We start from the raw sequence: 17,709 nt of genomic DNA, 5'->3' as shown, positions 1-17,709 counted from the left end.
GTGCCAACCTCCCCAGAGATGTCTGCTGTAAATTCCATTGAGTAAATCATTCATTCCGTGAGTATGGGGTTTTCCTAAGTCCACGTGCTTCAAACTTCTACCAAGAGGAGACAGTAAGTTGTGTGTGTGTGTGTGTCTGTCTGTCTGTCTGTCTGTCTGTCTGTCTGATGAGTAGGGCCAAGGTAAGCCTCCACCTCCTTCCTGTGAGACAGAGTCAATCTTAAGCAGCCATTTTGAGTATCTCAATCATAGGGATTGATTTCTCTCGGTTTGAATAATTCACTTGAGGGTTATCTGCTTAAAACTGCAACCCACAACTCCACTGAAGAAGGATACTTACAGTGAGCCATAGATGTCTCCCAAGGAAGGCTGTACAGCCACCTGCATGCTTTTAGAGATGACCTCCCTATAGAACCCTCTCTTGGGTCATGTGGTACCTTACAAGTGCCCATGTGAGGCCACTGTCTCTGTCTAGGCTAAGGATTTCTTCAGTTTACGTTTTAACACTTAATGTTGCAGCAAGAATAAGCAGCTGTGTTTAGACATGAAACACCTCTCCTCTCTGAGATGCAAGCCTGGAGGGGCGGGTCCTAGAATAGTATCTGGCATGACACAGATACTTGGCACCTGCCTGCCTAGGAAGTGAAGACTTGGGGCTCAAACTACCTTTCCATGAAGCCCAGGCTGATGTTCTTAGTGGTGGTTGACAAAGGTTCGTGTGGAATCTTCTAGTTGCTCTAGGTCTCCAAAGGGGAGCTTCCTAAGGCTAGGAGACAAGCTCCCCGAACCTGAGTCTAAGCACTTTCCCTTTAAATTACCAGCAGAGTTGAGGAGTGTCTGGGGTCTAGTTTTGAGAGTCATGCAGAAGGATCAAGATAAAGGATTTTGCTTACGGTCTCTTGAGTAGAAATTAATGCAGAGGACAGAAGAGATGGTAGCCAGTGGCCATTGTATCAACCATAGCAGCAACAGTACTAACAGTGGCCACAATGGAACAGGAAGCCAGTACCAGCGGGTAGCACCTGTATATGCCAGTGGCAGCAGAAACAATGACAACAGTAGCAGTGGGAGTGACAAACAACACCATCCCTCTATCAACACCATCTATGCGGCAACTAATGCTCCAGCAGCCAATGTTATTATCACTGTTACATCCTAAACCAGCCCAACCTAAAGCCCATACAGACTTCAATTCCCTTGAAAGCCATCTGAGCCACCTTCACTTGCACCAGCCTCCTGCAGCAGTACCCACTGAGCCCCACCTCCTCAGCGCTTGCCCACCAGCACAGCCTGCAGCTCTTTCGGTTCCTCAAAGGCAGCATCCTCTCCCCTTTGCAACCCTCTTCCACCCCACAAGCCTCTCTTCCCTCCCCTTCGGGCTTTTCCCTGTATTGGTCCACTTAGGTCAAGCTTGATGAATCCCTGCCTCTCTGTAGAATCACCAGGGAAGGTGTGGTCACTGGAGGTTGAGAGGTGGCCTGTAGGCGCTCCCATTGGCAAGAACCAAGCCAAGTAAAAATGGTGGTGTCACTGGATCTGGACTTTGCGGCCAGAAGTTCCAAAAGAGCATGTTGCCATGGAGAAACAAATATGCTGGGGTGTGGCTGGTGGTAGAGCACTTGCCCTAGCATTCACAAGAAAAAGTGTAAAGCCCACTGGGGTAGGGAGGGGAGTTATTCATGGGTCTTGAGGGCTGCTCTCTATGGTGTCTCCACTTAGAAGTGAGTTGCACAAGTTGGAGTAGCATCACATGCGACAGATGAAGAATGAAGGCCGAAGCAGTGCAGCTGAGGCTAGAGCAGGCTGCATCTTCAAAGCCCGAGTTCCCACAAGCTTCCTAAGGTAACCCCAAGTCTCCATGGGCTCCCCAGTTCTTGCACTCCGGTGTGATTTGGAGCATTTGACGATCTTGTATGATCTGGAAACCTATGACTTTTCTTTTAAAAACATAAATTATTCACACTTTACCTACCGTGCCACTGTGCCACTGTGACTGCAGCCCTGCATCTCCTAGCCCTGCATCAAGAAAAGCCCCAGATGCTGGTTTTAAGTACTTAGCTTTAGGCCGAGGAGCACCCTAACATACAATCAGAGGGCTACAGTGTTTAGCTCCTCAGCCTACTGAGTGGTTCCCTATCTGGCTCTCGGTTACCTGTGCATATACTATGATTAATTCTTACACATTTATGTTCACTAATGTCAGTGCTAAGATATCCAGTCTTTGGGCTGCCTGTGCTGTACTCAGCTGTATCAAGTGGCTTGCGCCGTCTGGGATCCTGTCTCCTTAAGAACTGTTTTTGGAAAAATGAGGACAGAGGTTTTTGATTTCTAGTCCCAGGCTCCACAGGCTGGCAGAAGCTGGAATTGCTTCATGGTCGGCACCAGTTCTCTCTGGCCATTCTCCAGGACGGCTTGCTGAGTGATCAAGGGCCACTAAAGGAGATGGGAGTGGCTGATCTCGGCTTGTTCTTACTAAGTGCTCTGCAAGCTGCTAGGCTGTATGCGAGCTGCTCTAGGAGGTAAGGGTTTGCGGCTTGGTTGCAGCAGCCAGCTCCTAGCCCTTTGGTGGTCAGCATCTCCAAAAGAAGGTATTGACTGAAATCAGGGATGGTTTTGAAAAACCAGGATGGGGTTCAGGGCGAAGTGGTTGGTGCCAGGAATTGAAAGGGAGAACGTATGTGAGGAGCCCAGGGCATTTGTGCAGCCAGGAAACAAGGAAGTACTTGAACAAGAAAGGAACATGTCAAGAGGCTACAGAGCCAGCCAAAACCAACCAAACAAACAAAAAACCCCACCAAACCAAACAAAACAAAACTTCGGATGAGCCAAACCAGTGTAATTTAAGCAACAAATTAGCGTCTAACCTGTGGAATAAAATAAATACACAAGTCCAAACTGACATAAAATTGAATGAATCAGTAAGTAGAAGGCTAGGGCATTCTTGCTTGTAGAAGAATTCAGGTGAGCAGATGTGGATGGGACAAGAAAAGCACAAAATCGCCATTACAAATGATAGTAACAACTCTGGGCCAACTCCCCAGCCTCTGACTCACCAGGCACAGCAGGGAGAGACTGTATTTGCATAGTCTGGACTTATCTCTCCCAAGAGAGAGACCAACCAGAAAGAAAACCTGATCGGTGATCAGAGGGGAAACCCTTCAGTTAGAGCCCTAATTGGACTATCTAGGGCAACAGGGACATTAGTAAGCCTACTACTGTCACATGTCCATTAATGTCACCCACTGAGGACAAAGTGTCACTTCTGTGGGACTTTTGCCAAAACTGCACTGACCTCAAGGTAACCAGAACAAACATGGGGCAACGGAGAAACGGTCTGCAAAATCGCTGACTAGTGGTACCAAAAGCGTTGCAGCACAGATGACGAGAGAGGACCCCAAACTGCCAGAGGGATCAGACATTAAAAAATTATTATATTAAAAACTGCTTTCAAAACCAAAATGACAGCCATGCAAAGTGGTACTCAGGAGGCTGGGGCAGAATGATCACCACAAGTTCAATGAAGCTAGCCTGGGCTACATATCAAGATCTCTCTCTCTCTTTCTCTCTCTCTCTCTCTCTCTCTCTCTCTCTCTCTCTCTCTCACACACACACACACACACACACACACACACACAGAAATACATACATGCATACATACATAGGATCACAAAAATAGTAGAGTTTGGGTGCCCGATGTCCTAGTAGAAGCTAAGCACCATGTGTACCTCTGGATTGGTGTAGGGAGAAAATACAAAAAAAGATGGAACTCAGTGTAAGCCACTGTACAGTAATGAAACCATGAAACTTGGCTTTATTTATTCATGCACACAGCTACAGACACTTGATCTTCAAAAAAGTGCCAATATATATATATATAGGAGAAAAGATAGCTATTGGGTTCTGATTGGAAACCAAGAAAAACTCATTCCAGAGGCAGAAGTTTAAAAATGAAAGCATTATTTTGGGGCCTCACAAGGAGCCAGCCAGTTCTGCCTCTGAACTGCACCCCTAAAGTTCAATGAAGCTAGCCTGGGCTACATATCAAGACCCTATAAACATTTTTATAGAATGGAAACACAAAGCAGGGGGTGGGACATGGTGGGCTGTTGCATTGACCAATCATATTTTGGCACAAGGAGTTAATCAAGAAGTTAACACTGGTGACTGGGCCATATCCAGATCACCTGGTTTCAGGGTCCTGATTCAGCTTTTGCAGTCAGGTCCCCTCCTGGACTCTAGCCTGGAATTTAGAAAAATAAGGGAACAGAGGCGTGAGCAAGCTGCACATAGTCAGTCAAATCAAGACAGGCAATTGAGTATTTGTGTGCCTTAGTTCAGGTAACGGGATAGACAACTTCCCTCTTTGCATCCTTTACTGGTTAACAGAGAAACATGAAATACCCGAAGAAGCAGAATAGGAGTTGGTTCTGGGGCCTGGGAACACGAACTCAGTTTGGCCCTGCCAGCAATATGGAACTTGTTCCTGAGAAGGGAAGACTCGGGAAACTGTCTCCTAACAACAGCCTCTTCAACAAATTGTGCTAAAGAAAATGAACAGTCTACATGTGTAAGAATGAAACTGGGGCCCTCACGCACCGCTGGACACCAGGACTGCAAGATGGCGTTGCTCGTGCCACTGAAGGAGAAGAAACTGGTGGGGGTTAAGCTTGGAGAGCTGCTGAGCTGGATATGGTCACGAGATTTCACCCCCAGTGGCATTGCAGCGGCCTTTCAGAGAGGGTATGACCAATACTTACAAGAAGAGCACAAATATTCGGGAAGGCAGCATCAGGGATTAATATGGCGCTGGCAGCGTACACGTGGCTTTCAGCTACTGCGTTTTGGACAAGGAACTCAAACAGGAGCAGCCATGCAAGCACCACTGAAGAGGGGTCACTATGGGGAGCATTGCACGGCTGAGCATAACCGCCCTGCTCCGGTCTAGGAAGAATTCAACTGGCTGAACCTTCATACCCTGACTGAGAACCAGCGTCCAATAAAAGGTCACTGACTGGTTAAAAAAGAAAGAAAGAAAAAGGAAAAAAGAAAAGAAAAAGAAAAAAAGAAAAGAAAAGAAAAAGGAACTGGATTTGCCCCCTCTGTACCAAATATAACAACAATAATAATATTTATTATTATATTTATATTTTATGTTTATATTATTTATAGGTATATAGTGTGTATAATCATATAATGATAATAATTATTATAGTTAATAACTAAAAATGGATCAAAAATCTTAACGTAGACCTCATAAGCATAAGCGTTTAAAGGTAAACACTGAAGAAAGAGTCACAGCAAGGTTTTTTTCCAAAAGGACTCTGGTTGCATAGGAAATAAGCTCAAGAATTGACAACTGGGCTTGAATTAAAAGCTCCCCACAGCAAAGGAAGCAAGGAACAGAGTGAAGAGGCAGCCAGAGAGCAGCAGGACATCTTTGTCAGCTAAGCATCTGACACAGATTAACATCTAGAATCAGTAAAGAAGTCAAAATAGCAAACACCAAAAGAGAAAAAAAAAAATCAGAAAAGCAATTTTCTAGTTGATGAGTGAGCAAATGAATTGAAGAATGGTTCTCAAAGAAGTGTGAAAGGCTGGGCGGTGTAACTTCAGTTGATCACTTTCAGCCTTCATATAAATGCAAATCAAAACTTCACTGGGGGGTCTATCTCTTCCCATCAAAAGCTTTCCCAAAGAACAAATAGTACCCAATGTAGAGGAGGCTAGGAGGAAAAGGAAACCTCTGGTAGGCATGTAAACTGAAACAGCCTCTCTAGAAATGAGTATGCAGTTCTGAAAAAGAATATGTTACCACCATATAATCTAGCTATACTACTTCTGGCTATGCGCCTGAAGCATTCTAAGTCATTACACCACAAAAGCACTTCAAGTCCACGTTTCTTGCTCCATTACTCACAACAACCATGATGAGGAGCAGCCTCCATGCCAGTTGGCAACACACAGTGGGGGCTTGTTCAGCCATAAACGAAAACTAAATACATTATGTGCAAGAAAATGAATGAAACTGGAGGTCATCCTTTTAAGCAAAATAAAACAGACAAATGGTGCGTTTATAGAATTTAGATTTCACACACACACGCACACGCACATGTGCACACTAGTGAGAAGAGGCATGGGAGGCAGAAGAGGGTGCCCATGAGTGGATAACAGTGAGTGGTGGACTGTTTTGATCGACGTGCATCAAGATCTTATAATGAAACCCATCATTGTGGATGCTATTTAAAAAAAAAAAAAAAAAAAAAAAAAAAAGCAGAATTAAAAAAAATTAGCCTAATTTTTAAAAACAGTCCACAACATTGTGATTTTTTTTTGACAAGTAGTTTATTCTGTGCGTGACACTATTTCCAGTGTACTGAAAAATAAGAACTAAAAAGTATGGTTCTTGCCCTTAGAAGTTCCTAGGGGAGATAAAATATAGCAAGAGAAATATGGGGTGGGGGAGAGGAAGGAATAAAAGGAGAAAGAAAGAAAGAAAGAAAGAAAGAAAGAAAGAAAGAAAGAAAGAAAGAAAGAAAGAAAGAAAGAAAGAGAGAAAGAGAGAGAGAGGGGGGGAGGGAGGGAGGGAGGGAGGGAGGGAGGAAGGAAGGAAGGAAGGAAGGAAGGAAGGAAGGAAGGAAGGAAGGAAGGAAGGAAGGAAGGACGCACCTGGGGCTGGAGAGATAGCTCAGTGGTCAAGAGCACCTACTGCTTCTACAGAAAACCTGGGTTTATGTCCCAGCACGCACATAACAGCTTACAACCACCTGTAGCTGCAGTTCCAGAAGATCTAACACCCTCTCCTGGCTTCTGTAGGCACCTAGCATGCACAGGGTTCACTTACATCTGTGTAAGCAAACACTCATACAAATAAAATGTAAATAAAGAAATCTTTAAAAAAAAATAAATAAACAGAATGCCCATAGGGGAAAAAGAAGCCCTGGTCCACTGATGATAGGAAGTTAAATTAGTACAACCTAATTTAATAGGATTGAAATTCCTCCAAAAAGAAATTAAAGTCCATAAAGCATCAACAATCATGTTACTCAATATATGTCCAAAATTTAAATGAACATGTGGAAGACATAGCTGTACTCCTATGATTTTTTTTTAAAGAATCACTCACAACAGCCAAGATATCGAATCAAATTATATGCCCACCAACAGAAAGGACTGGATGACGAAAGCAGTGAACATACACAATAGAATAATATATAACCTTCAAAGGGAAAGAAATCTGGCCATTTGTGATGATATGGATGAATGTGGGGGACATCATGTTAAAACAAATGCCCAGGGATAGAAAGATAAATTTCACACTCTTAGAAACAAGTAGCAGATGGTAGATATAACGGTTCAGGGGGAAGGAAAGGTAGACCGATGGATACAGAATTTTAGATAGACAGAAAAAAAAAAAAAGGATTTCTGGAGTCCTATGCACAGTATGATAAATATGGTTAATGGTATACAAATCAAGTATTACAAGGCAGGCTCATAAGAGAGGAGTCCTGCTGTTTGTAACAACAGGGAATGTGGAAGCCAAGATGTGAAATGGATCAGGCACAGAAACACTACAATTAAGAAACAACTCATTTTAATTGTACCTCGCTGTATGTGGAATCTGAAGGCATACAACTTAGAAGCAACGAGTAGAACAGTTACCAGAGACTGGAGCCTTGGGAGGGAAGGAATGGGAGAGATGTTAGTTAAAGGACACAAAATGTCGGTCAGAAAGGAGAGCAAATGTGTGGGATCGCATGGTAACTACAGTTAAAGACAATGGATTATGCACTTGAAAATTACTTGCTAAGTAGATAAATAAATGAGGAAATGCAGATCGGTCAGTTAAATCCAGCCCATCCACAGTATATCCAGACAACAGATTATACTATTGTGCACCGTACATACTGTGGTTTAGAATATCCCCCAAAAGCTTGGTTACCATCTATTGAACAGTAGTAGGACCTTAGAAGGTGGAGTCTAGTGGAGAGAAGTTGGACCCCTTGTAGTTACCACAGGAAGGGGCTATTGGCACAGAACTCTGTCTCTCTCACTTCCCAGCTGCCATGATGGGTCAGCCTTCTCTCTACATACCTTTGATATGACATGCTTTGCTGTCTCAGAACCAAATGAATAGGGCCAGGAGCTATGAGTTAACTCATAATCCAACACAAGATTGTCCTCCTTTTAAGTTAATTGGTCACATGTTTTGTCACAGAAATAGAAAGTTTTCTAAACAATAAATATGTACAGTTTTTATTTGTCAGTTGAAATTGAGGGAAAGAAGGAAGGGATGGAAAGGGAAAAGCAAAGAAGGGAGGGAGAGAGGGAGTGAAGAAGAGAGGGAGGGAGAAAATCAGAACACAATAGATGGCATGTTTTACTCATTTTCAATTCCATAAAGTAAAACTTCATTTAGAGTCTTGTCCTAGCCAGAATGCCTATTATTATCAAGAAAATAATAATAACAACAATAATAATAAGTGCTGGTGAGGTTATAAGGGAAGGGAGATCTTATACATGGCCAGTGGAAATACAAATCAGTTCAGTCACAATGAAAAATCAGTACAGAAGTTGATTAAAAGAAAAGATTTGTAAGGTTCTTAAAATAGAACTGCCACATACGTGACTTTGCTCTAACACAGCTCTAGAAACATACCTGGAGAACACCAGGGCACCACTCCCATGTTGACTACAGCACTGTTCACAGTAGCCTCCATATGGAACAGCCTCAACACCCACAAACAGATGAGTAGAGATGAAAAATGTAGCATCTGCATATATACATATATGTATATATGTATGTATAATGACATTTTATTCAACCAGAAAGGAGAATAAAATTCAGTCAGTGAGAGGAGCGGTAGAGTATCATGTTAAAAAAAATAACTAAACCAGACTCAGAAAGACAAATATAATTTAAAAACAAATATCATGTGTTTTTAAATCATATGCAGAATATACACACACAAGCAAACACAAATGATCATGTGAAGGCAGAAGGTAAATGATATACATAAAAATCAATAATGGAATCCGTTATTTTCTACAATAAATTTTAAAAACAAAGTCCAGTTTGGTTAGCAAATAGTTTTCAGAGTGCCCATAAATACTACACATCGAGGCATAGAGGTCTGAGGAGGCAGGAGGGTTGCTTGGTGCTTGGTGGATCATGACGTGAGCATTGACTGAGAGTACAAAACACCCCCAGTGACCACAGTGGAGAGATGTCACGAGGGGACTGGCCACCTCAGCAGAAGTACTGAGAGGCCCAGGGTTTAGAAAAGGGACGAGGCCACTGGAATGTTGCCAGGAGATTGTCACTGGTGGTTTTGGTAAATGCAGTTCCTTCAAGGTGAAGACCAGAGATGAAGAGCCATCATCTGACAGCGTGCTTTGGACAGGAACCACGCTCCACTGTGTCTGTATTTCCCCTAACATCTAGCACGGGGGCAGGAGAGTGAGTTCAACCAAGCCAGATTTCAAGTAATCCAGAAAAAGGCATTCTGGTATCAATGCCATGCTTCAGGAATAAACTCCCCAACAAAAAGAAAGAAGGTCTGCCATAGAAGAAGGCACTGTTAAAGCAAAGGAAGAGAGATGTGCCTTTGGTTTGCTGTAAATCATGATTAGTTAAGTTTGCTAAGAACTAATGTTCTGATCTTAAGATATATATTTATGGGTTTAAGATTATTGTGTGTTTATCCCCAAAGAGCGTTAAACTTGGGGTGGGAGATAGAGAAAAAACATTTATATAAATACTGTGTGGTCCCCACTATGTTGGTAACACGTTGGGGATTCCCCTAACTGCCATATCTTTTTCTCAGAGTTAAGATCACATCATGCATGCAATTTTGCATCTGCTATCCTCGCTTAGCCCTGAATCACAAGCTTTTCCCCCAAATTGATGAAAATTTTCATAAATATCAGTTTCCAACTGTGCAGATGTACCAATGCATATTTAATTGCGCCCCCCCCCCATGATTCACTATTTAAAGTATTTCTTAGTGTCACCTCAGTCTGTGCTAAGATGAGTGTGTCTGAAGACACTGGAAGAAATATGCTGATCTTAGTCATGTGGTTCTTACCAGTTCTCCTTCTAATGCATATGGATTTGCTGTCCCCTTTCAATGACCAACCACTCATTTGTTCATTTATTCAGGAAATATCCTCTCCACATCTGGGTGAGAGATGCATCTTAGTGAGATGACATCAGAGAGCAGGACAATTGTAGACCCACTGTGTGGTGGTCAGAAGAGGCAGACTGTGGAGCAAGCTTGGAGTGACTGAGACTTAAGGTGACCAGCAGCCAGGGCTCTGTGGATAAATCATTGTGTGAGTTCTCTAGAAAGTGGCCTTTGATTAAAGGCCTGAAGGTGGGCAGAGGGCAGGCAGCATTCCAAGGAAGTGATTGCTAATGAGGGAGAATGTGTTTTCCTTTATTGTTCCTATGGGGCATTTCTCAATGAGGCATGTGCCTGGCAGAAGCTGCCCTCGCTTCCCAGATGGTTCTTTTGATTCTGGAGCACTTGACCAGTCTCTCTTTACCTCACTGTATTCTCTAGGGTAGAATTACAAGGATCAGTTGTAAGAAATTACTGAGAAATTACTGAGCTTCATTGAAGATAGTCCTATAGCCTCAGACAGGACATCAGGCTGGACCTTGTACAAGTTGATGCCCAAAGCTGACCCAAAATCTCAAGTGGTAAAGGTTCTTACATGGCATTGTCCTACCTCCCAAGACCTTTCTCATTGATGGATGGAACCAAGCCCCAGGCTGAGCCCCAACTGCGGGTTCTGTTTCCAGAGCTCAGTATCTCAAAGCCATCTCAGGGCAAGGGTGTTCACATCACTCCCTTCCAAGAAAGTTTCCCTAGACTGTGTCCTGCACTATGCACACCCAATAAGGGTCAGTGTCCCTTTCCCTTTCTTCAGGCAGCTGCCCTTGTGCCTTCCAAACAGGCCAGCATGCCCTTCCTGTGCTCAAGAGCCTGCTATAGGCTTCAAAAGGAAGTGACCATGGCTACTTCCACCCAGAGTGACTCCAAATCCATGCTGAATAGACCTGCAGCCAGGGAAGGAAGTGATCAGTGCCCGTAGTCATAAGGAACCTAGTTCCTCCTGACCTCCCCCTGGCCCCGAGCTAACCAGTTAGAGGCAGAAAAATAGAGAAGCTGGCTGCTCACCACAATATCCATTGTGTTCAATATATTTCAGCATTCCTGTGTTCCCTTTAAATGTGCAGATGAATCTTAGATGTGAGCGCCCAGGCTCACAGTCTGAGGGTATTGTGAGAAGTCGTGGTAGCAAGAGCATGAGGCACTGGTCACATTGTATCAGTGGCAAGGATGCAAAAGAATATGATGCTTAAGGTGTCTCTGTCTCTGTCTCTGTCTCTGTCTCTGTCTCTCTCCCTCTCCCTCTCCCTCTCCCTCTCCCTCTCCCTCTCCCTCTCCCTCTCCCTCTCCCTCTCCCTCTCCCTCTCCCTCTCCCTCTCCCTCTCCCTCTCCCTCTCCCTCTCCCCTCTCCCCCTCCCCCTTCCCCTCCTATTTGTACAATTCAGGACTCCAGGTCATGAAATGATGCCATTCACAGTCAAGGTAGGTCTTTAGATCTCAATTAACTCCATCTAGAAACTTGTCATGGATTGTTTTCATGGCAAATATTTCTCCATTTCTTTTGCTTGACCATCAGTATTAACTTCCCACTTTCAGCTTTACATCCTAAATATCACCTTTGCCATTGTTTCCTTTCTCTGGCGATGACACCACGATCCCCAATGCTCACCATCCTTGAGGTCACACCTCCCTTTCTTTTGCCCTGTGAATCACAGCCTCATTCACCTTCACCATGTCCCATCTTCCCATAATTTGCACCTCTATCCAGCGTGGTTTTGCAGATTTGCCTTCCTAAAACTTCAGTCAAGCTGTATCACTTGTAAGGACAAACTTTTAACATGTATGCCTTGCCTGTTCTCTTCCAACAATGAATGAACTCTCTCTGCACTCCTACCCCCCAGTGTCTGATAGCAACGCAGATCCTAAGCTCTACTACCTGAACCCCAGAGTCTGAGCTAGCCCCTGAATGCATCCAATCCCTGTGATGTGGAAGAACTAATGCTCTGTCCTAAACAATTACCTTAACGGTTTAGACTTTCTCTATGGTCTTCTCTTTCCAGTTCCTAGGTCTCCACCTCTACCTCTGACTGTTTACTCTTCTCCTAGCATCCTCTGCCATACTCTAAGATTTTCAACAATGCTAATGGCAACCTAGAATGTTCTTTTCCTTCATGTCTTGTATCGAAATCCTGTGACTTTGAGGTTCAGAACAGAAGTCTTCTTGCTGAGGTTGCCTATGGTTTTCTCAATCATTTCCACCCCTCCCCTACTTGGTACTTTCCCAGAGAATGATACCTTATGAGGGTGAGTGATATATACCCAGTTCTAAGCTGAGTCACTGTCAGCAAACTCTTTTGGACAACCCTGGGTCTTGGCAATGCCTCACTGCCTCATCTTGTGCCTCACAGGAGAGCTGAGATAAATCACAGAACTTTGGAGAACGTCACAGTGGTCCATGCAGTTGGCCATTCTAGCTTGAGCTTTGGGTCTCAGAGAGCCATAGCAAGGGAAGGTAGAGCTCAAAGATGTAGAGTCACGGCAACAGTGCCACCGATTCAAGGACTATGTATTTGCAAGCACTACCTCTGCAGAAGGCAGCTAAATATGATAGAACACATCATTGACCTATGGAGCAATGCTGAACACCACCCACGGCAGGGCACTCTGCAGAGCAGGGACATGGAACAGCAGAGAGGTGTTCACTGGCCCTTGGGAAGGATGCCTCATGGCATAAAGGAAAAGGGAAGAAGAGTGTATGAAGGGTGAGCTGGATCTTCAAACACAGGAGTTTGAAGGGGGCACCAGCTTACTTATCTTTTAAAGGCCTGCTACCACAGAGAGTCTGAATGCCCTAGAAAGTCATGTTTCTTCTCAGATTATATTGTGGCATGCCTGACACCTGAGTTTTGCTCAATAAAAGAGGGGCTATAAAATTTAAAAAGTATTAAAAGTCGACATGTTAAGCTTCCAACATTCTGTGTAGCTTATTCCCTCTAAGCACACCCGCCTGTAACCCAGCAGAATCCATTTTTTTTGCAGCTGAACACACTATCAGGGACTACAGTGCATCATGACTGTTCTAGGTCTAGCAGAGTGCATCTGGTGAGGAGACCTGCTAGGGACACTTGAGGCTGGGCCTCGGGAGCTCCTCTTCTGTGTGGATCGGTTTCTTTTACACTTAGTGGAGGATATCAAATAAGAACAATATTATTGTGTAATCCCAAGTAGTCAAGCCTGTGTACTTATTCAGAAGAAACTGCCTTTGGATAATGAGTTTGCAAAGAGTCAAGGGCAAAGCACAATGTTTAGATCAGAAGGTAATTTCCAGATGGAGCTTTTCACAGTGACTAGGTTAGTCTGAGCTGATGAGGGGCCAGTTTCCTTCAGTCACACTGAACACCTCAAACAGGCTGGGCAAAGAGGCCCTTACAAGAAGATGCTTCCAAAGGCATGAGAGAGAAACGCTACAAGGAGAGCCAGAAGGTGTGGAGAGAGGAAAGGAACATGAAATGATTCACAGGTTCAGAAGTGAGGAGGACTCCATCTTACAGGGGACCGCAGGATATTTCTTAACAAATTTCTGCCATTAATACTCCTTGTGGCTGCTACCTGATATGAAACAACAACACGTTTTATACAAAATAATCTAAATCACATGTTCCTTTAGAGACTACCAAAACGTTTTGGATAGTGTCTAAAACTAAACACTCAATGTCCACCACATGACCCATGTCCATGCCTACAGCTCCATTAGTACTTTCACTCTGTCTTTTGTATATGTTTTGGATACTGTCCAAACTGTTCCTAAAATTTGAATGTTCCCAACATGAGCTCTGTCCATGCCCATAGCACCATTCACACTGCCACTCTGTCTTTCCAGAATTCCAAAGCTTGAGACAAAATGCCCAACCAACATCAAGAATGGAAAGGTTGATGAGTACCTGGGTGACTCTGTAGTGGCTTTGAGGAAGCCAAAACAAGCATCCCTTGGTGGACTCCATAACTCTTTTAATTACTCTTGTACCATGAGAACAAGCTACAAACAGAGCCTGATACCTCCTCTGAGAAGGAATGAGTGGAGGAGGAGACACGGGATGCTCAGATCTCACATGCTAGTTTCTCTGTGAAAGAGGGAGGTCAAGATAGGTTGCAGGTAGGGCAAAGGCATTGGTAATTGTGAACTGTGAGGTAAAAAACCAAGGGGACATAATACTTCTCCATAAGCCAGGCCGTGTCTACTTGGCTGGGCCTCCCAAGGACCAAGATGAGTCTGAGGAGAGGAACAAATAGAGGATTCATCATGGAGGGTGACCCCAGGGAGGTTACATAAGCAGGCCAAAGCCTAGAAACATGACATCCTCTAAGTGTGTGGTGAGGCTGTCCTCAATACCAACTGGTTTCATTGCCATCTGGGCAAGTCCAGGTGACCTCCCTGATGTCACCATATTCTTCTCTGAAATAGGAATCATCCCACCTTACTTCCTCGCCTGGCCATAAGAAGAAGTGACTGAGGAAACTGTAGCCTAAAAGCAGCACAACTTCTCTGTCTGCAGGCTGCCACTAAGCTGAGGGCTGAGCTAACCTGGGATTTTCCTCTGCCCTGCTCAGCCTGGAGGAGCCTAGTACTTCTGACAGAGTTCTGCTCATAGGTGGCTTCTCATATGGTAGTTCCTTTGCATTCTCTGCTTAGCCTCATAGCTGGGTCCACTGTGGGGAATGTATCTGACAAAATCTCACGGAGATACAATGATCTCACCCAAGTCATATGTCATTTGCTGACACTCACTGAGTTATTGTGTCATGGATAAAATCACATGGAACACGCATGTATCAAAACATTGTACAGCACCCCAATGGTGTTCACAATTTTTATGTGTGTGTGTGTTTTTTAACCACCTAAAAATAAGTTTAAATTGAAAAATGTTGATCCCTTAATGTGGGAAAGAACTTGCATCTATTTGAATGACACGAGAGCTAAGACTGCTTTGGATCAGAAACCATATCCTTTGCCCCCTCTCTCTGCCTCAGCAGAACCAAAGGAGCTCAAGAGACCCATTTCTGTGTGCTTACGGTCATCAAATATAAGCAGCATAAGTTTTAATGCAACTGTGAAAGTTTCTCTTTGTGGATGATCTGCATTAACAAACTGTCAAGATGTTGAAAAGGAGAAGTGGGGGAAAAGGGGAGGGAGACAGGAAAGGGAGGGGAAACAAGCAGGTGAACTCTACACAGAAAATAAGAAAAGAAAAAAATGTCCTGCACTGTCCTGAGTGGATGCAGGAGGAATGGCCCAGGTGGCCCTGGGAACGAAGGGCTCTTCCTCTGCCTACAGAGGAAATTGCCATTCCCAGGGACCCTTAGCTCTTTCTATGATGAAAAGTATAGTAAGACTTCCCTTCTGCAAGTCAGCAGTGCTCAGATTATCTCCACCTCTCCCACCCTATCCTAATGGCTGTCTAGAGAGCAACAGCCAGGATCAGGGGACTCGATGGCCCGGCTGGGGCTGTGTGAGCAAAGTAAGGGCTGCTACCAAAAGGAATCACAGTGCCAAATTACCTTAGTTTGACTTTATGTCTTTTTTTCTAAATTTTGTAATGGCATGCAAATGATACACATCCAGTAAAATGATCCTTTGAATTCTGAAGACATGCGATTATTGTTCTTACAGTGCAGAGGGCCATGGGGACCCACTTGGAGACCCTTAGTTCTTGTTTGACAGTGTTGTTGATGGGTAACTCTAAAGGTAAGTACAGAATCTTTTGAACAAGGACTTGATGATCAGTAATTCAGGCTCATCATGGCTAAAGGCTTGCTTTGTGTTGTCCTTGGTTGAGCAAAGAGCGAGGCAATCTACTAGCACACTTTTCATGGCTTCCTTAAAATGCCTGAGACAGGAGATAGAGAATAAAACCATTTAAATATGTTCTGTGAAGCTACTTTGTCTGATATCTATATGCATATCTGGTGCTGTATTTGAATGTCACACACACACATGATGCTTACAACTACTAAAGAGGCTATTTTGCTGAATCATAGCATGACACAGGACACCATGTAGTGATACAAAGCAAGCAGCTAGTTAAGGCCTCTCTTTCTGATAATGCCTCTTCTACTAACAAGCTTGCTCAAGAATCTAGATAATCCTAATTACTTTCCAAAGGCCCCACCCCTACCAAATACATTTTCACTGAGGAATTAAATTGCTAACCCATGACTGTGAGGGGGAGCCATTCAAATTACAGCAACTGATAGATGTTTGAACCTCGGACAAAATAGTTTTAAATATTGCTTGGAGCATATTTAAACTAAACAATTACACACATTTTATCAGAAAATCCAAATTTAATTCCGAATTACACAGTTTTGTATGCCACAACTGGCAAACCTCCTCTAAGCAAAGAGGTAGACAGGACGCCTAGGGGCACTGCCCCTGGAAGGTGTAGCAGAAATGGATTAAAGCAAAATAAGACACAGACTTTGGAGGACAATATCTTATGATGGCCAGATTTGTTTCAGGGGAGTAATAGCCCAAACTTTTTGGTTACAAGACACTCCATCCATCACATGAGCCTCCAACTCAGAGTCACACTTCCTCTGTGAGAGTCTGGGAAGTGGATTCTCTGTGGTACCATTTCCTAATTCCTGCACCTGGATCTGTCCATCCATCAGCATCAGGCCTCATGGCCTCTGTCTGCCATACTCAACCACAATCAGATAATTCCTCCTTTGCTGGGGCTCTCATCTTCTAATAAGGGGTGTGGGTTGAGGCACTATAATTAACTGATACTTGCCTGCATGATAAGCCAGTGAATGTTTCTTCCTGAATCCTTTCTCTTTGCCTGTGATCAAGCATGTTTCAGACTAATTGCTCCTTAGTAGCTCGTATGAACAAGAAAGAACTCACACCCGGAGACTCAGGTTGACCATACACAATGCAACTTTCCCTGAAAGATAATCTCTGTCTGTCCCATGTGCCCCAGCATCACACCCAGGTGTCAAGTGCTGGTGCACTGCTTTTACAGTGTTCTGCGGAAAAGAAACATAGCAGATACAGTTTAGAATAATTCAGAACCAAGCGACATTACCAATGGGTAAAATGAGACAGTGCCATTTGCCTTTCACCTCTTGCTTCAGTTTTTGGGAAATTGTCCTCAGCGATTGCAGAGTATTTGCATTCTTGTTGGCTCGGGAACAGGAGTTGGCAGTGTCGGGTGGTTCCTTGCTTAGAGCCACGTCACTATTTACGTAGCAAGCATAACAAGTCAGAGAAAAGAGCGTTACAGGGAAACTTCTTAGAATGCTTGTGACAAAAGGAGATAAAAAGGGAACAGTTGGTTGTTTATAAACATGATGAAAGAAGAAAGGGACAGTGTTGCCCTAGAGTCACAGACTTTGTGACTCCTTATTACATAATTCATTAAAATGACAAATCTCACATTCTATAAGCCTGAATGTGATTCTTTTCTACCACATGCATCTACTCCTGTTATTAACTGTAGTCCCAACAGCTTCTCCTCAATGGCTGTGCTTTGGGGATGTTTGATACTGGAGCTGTCTAGAGTTTCCATCTGCCTGCTGTCTGAGAACTTGTCTC

General features: G+C 43.8%; 1 pseudogene; it reads left to right on the top strand.

Annotated features, from left to right (window-relative positions):
• Window positions 1–4,618: 4,618 nt before the first annotated feature.
• LOC117713476 (ATP synthase F(0) complex subunit f, mitochondrial pseudogene) lies at window positions 4,619–4,971 on the top strand (annotated as a pseudogene).
• Window positions 4,972–17,709: the final 12,738 nt, after the last annotated feature.

This window comes from Arvicanthis niloticus, chromosome 8 (assembly GCF_011762505.2).
Source record: "Arvicanthis niloticus isolate mArvNil1 chromosome 8, mArvNil1.pat.X, whole genome shotgun sequence".
Taxonomy (NCBI): domain Eukaryota; kingdom Metazoa; phylum Chordata; class Mammalia; order Rodentia; family Muridae; genus Arvicanthis; species Arvicanthis niloticus.
The sequence above is the reverse complement of the archived record's forward strand: the minus strand, read 5'-3'. Positions and strand labels throughout refer to the sequence as shown.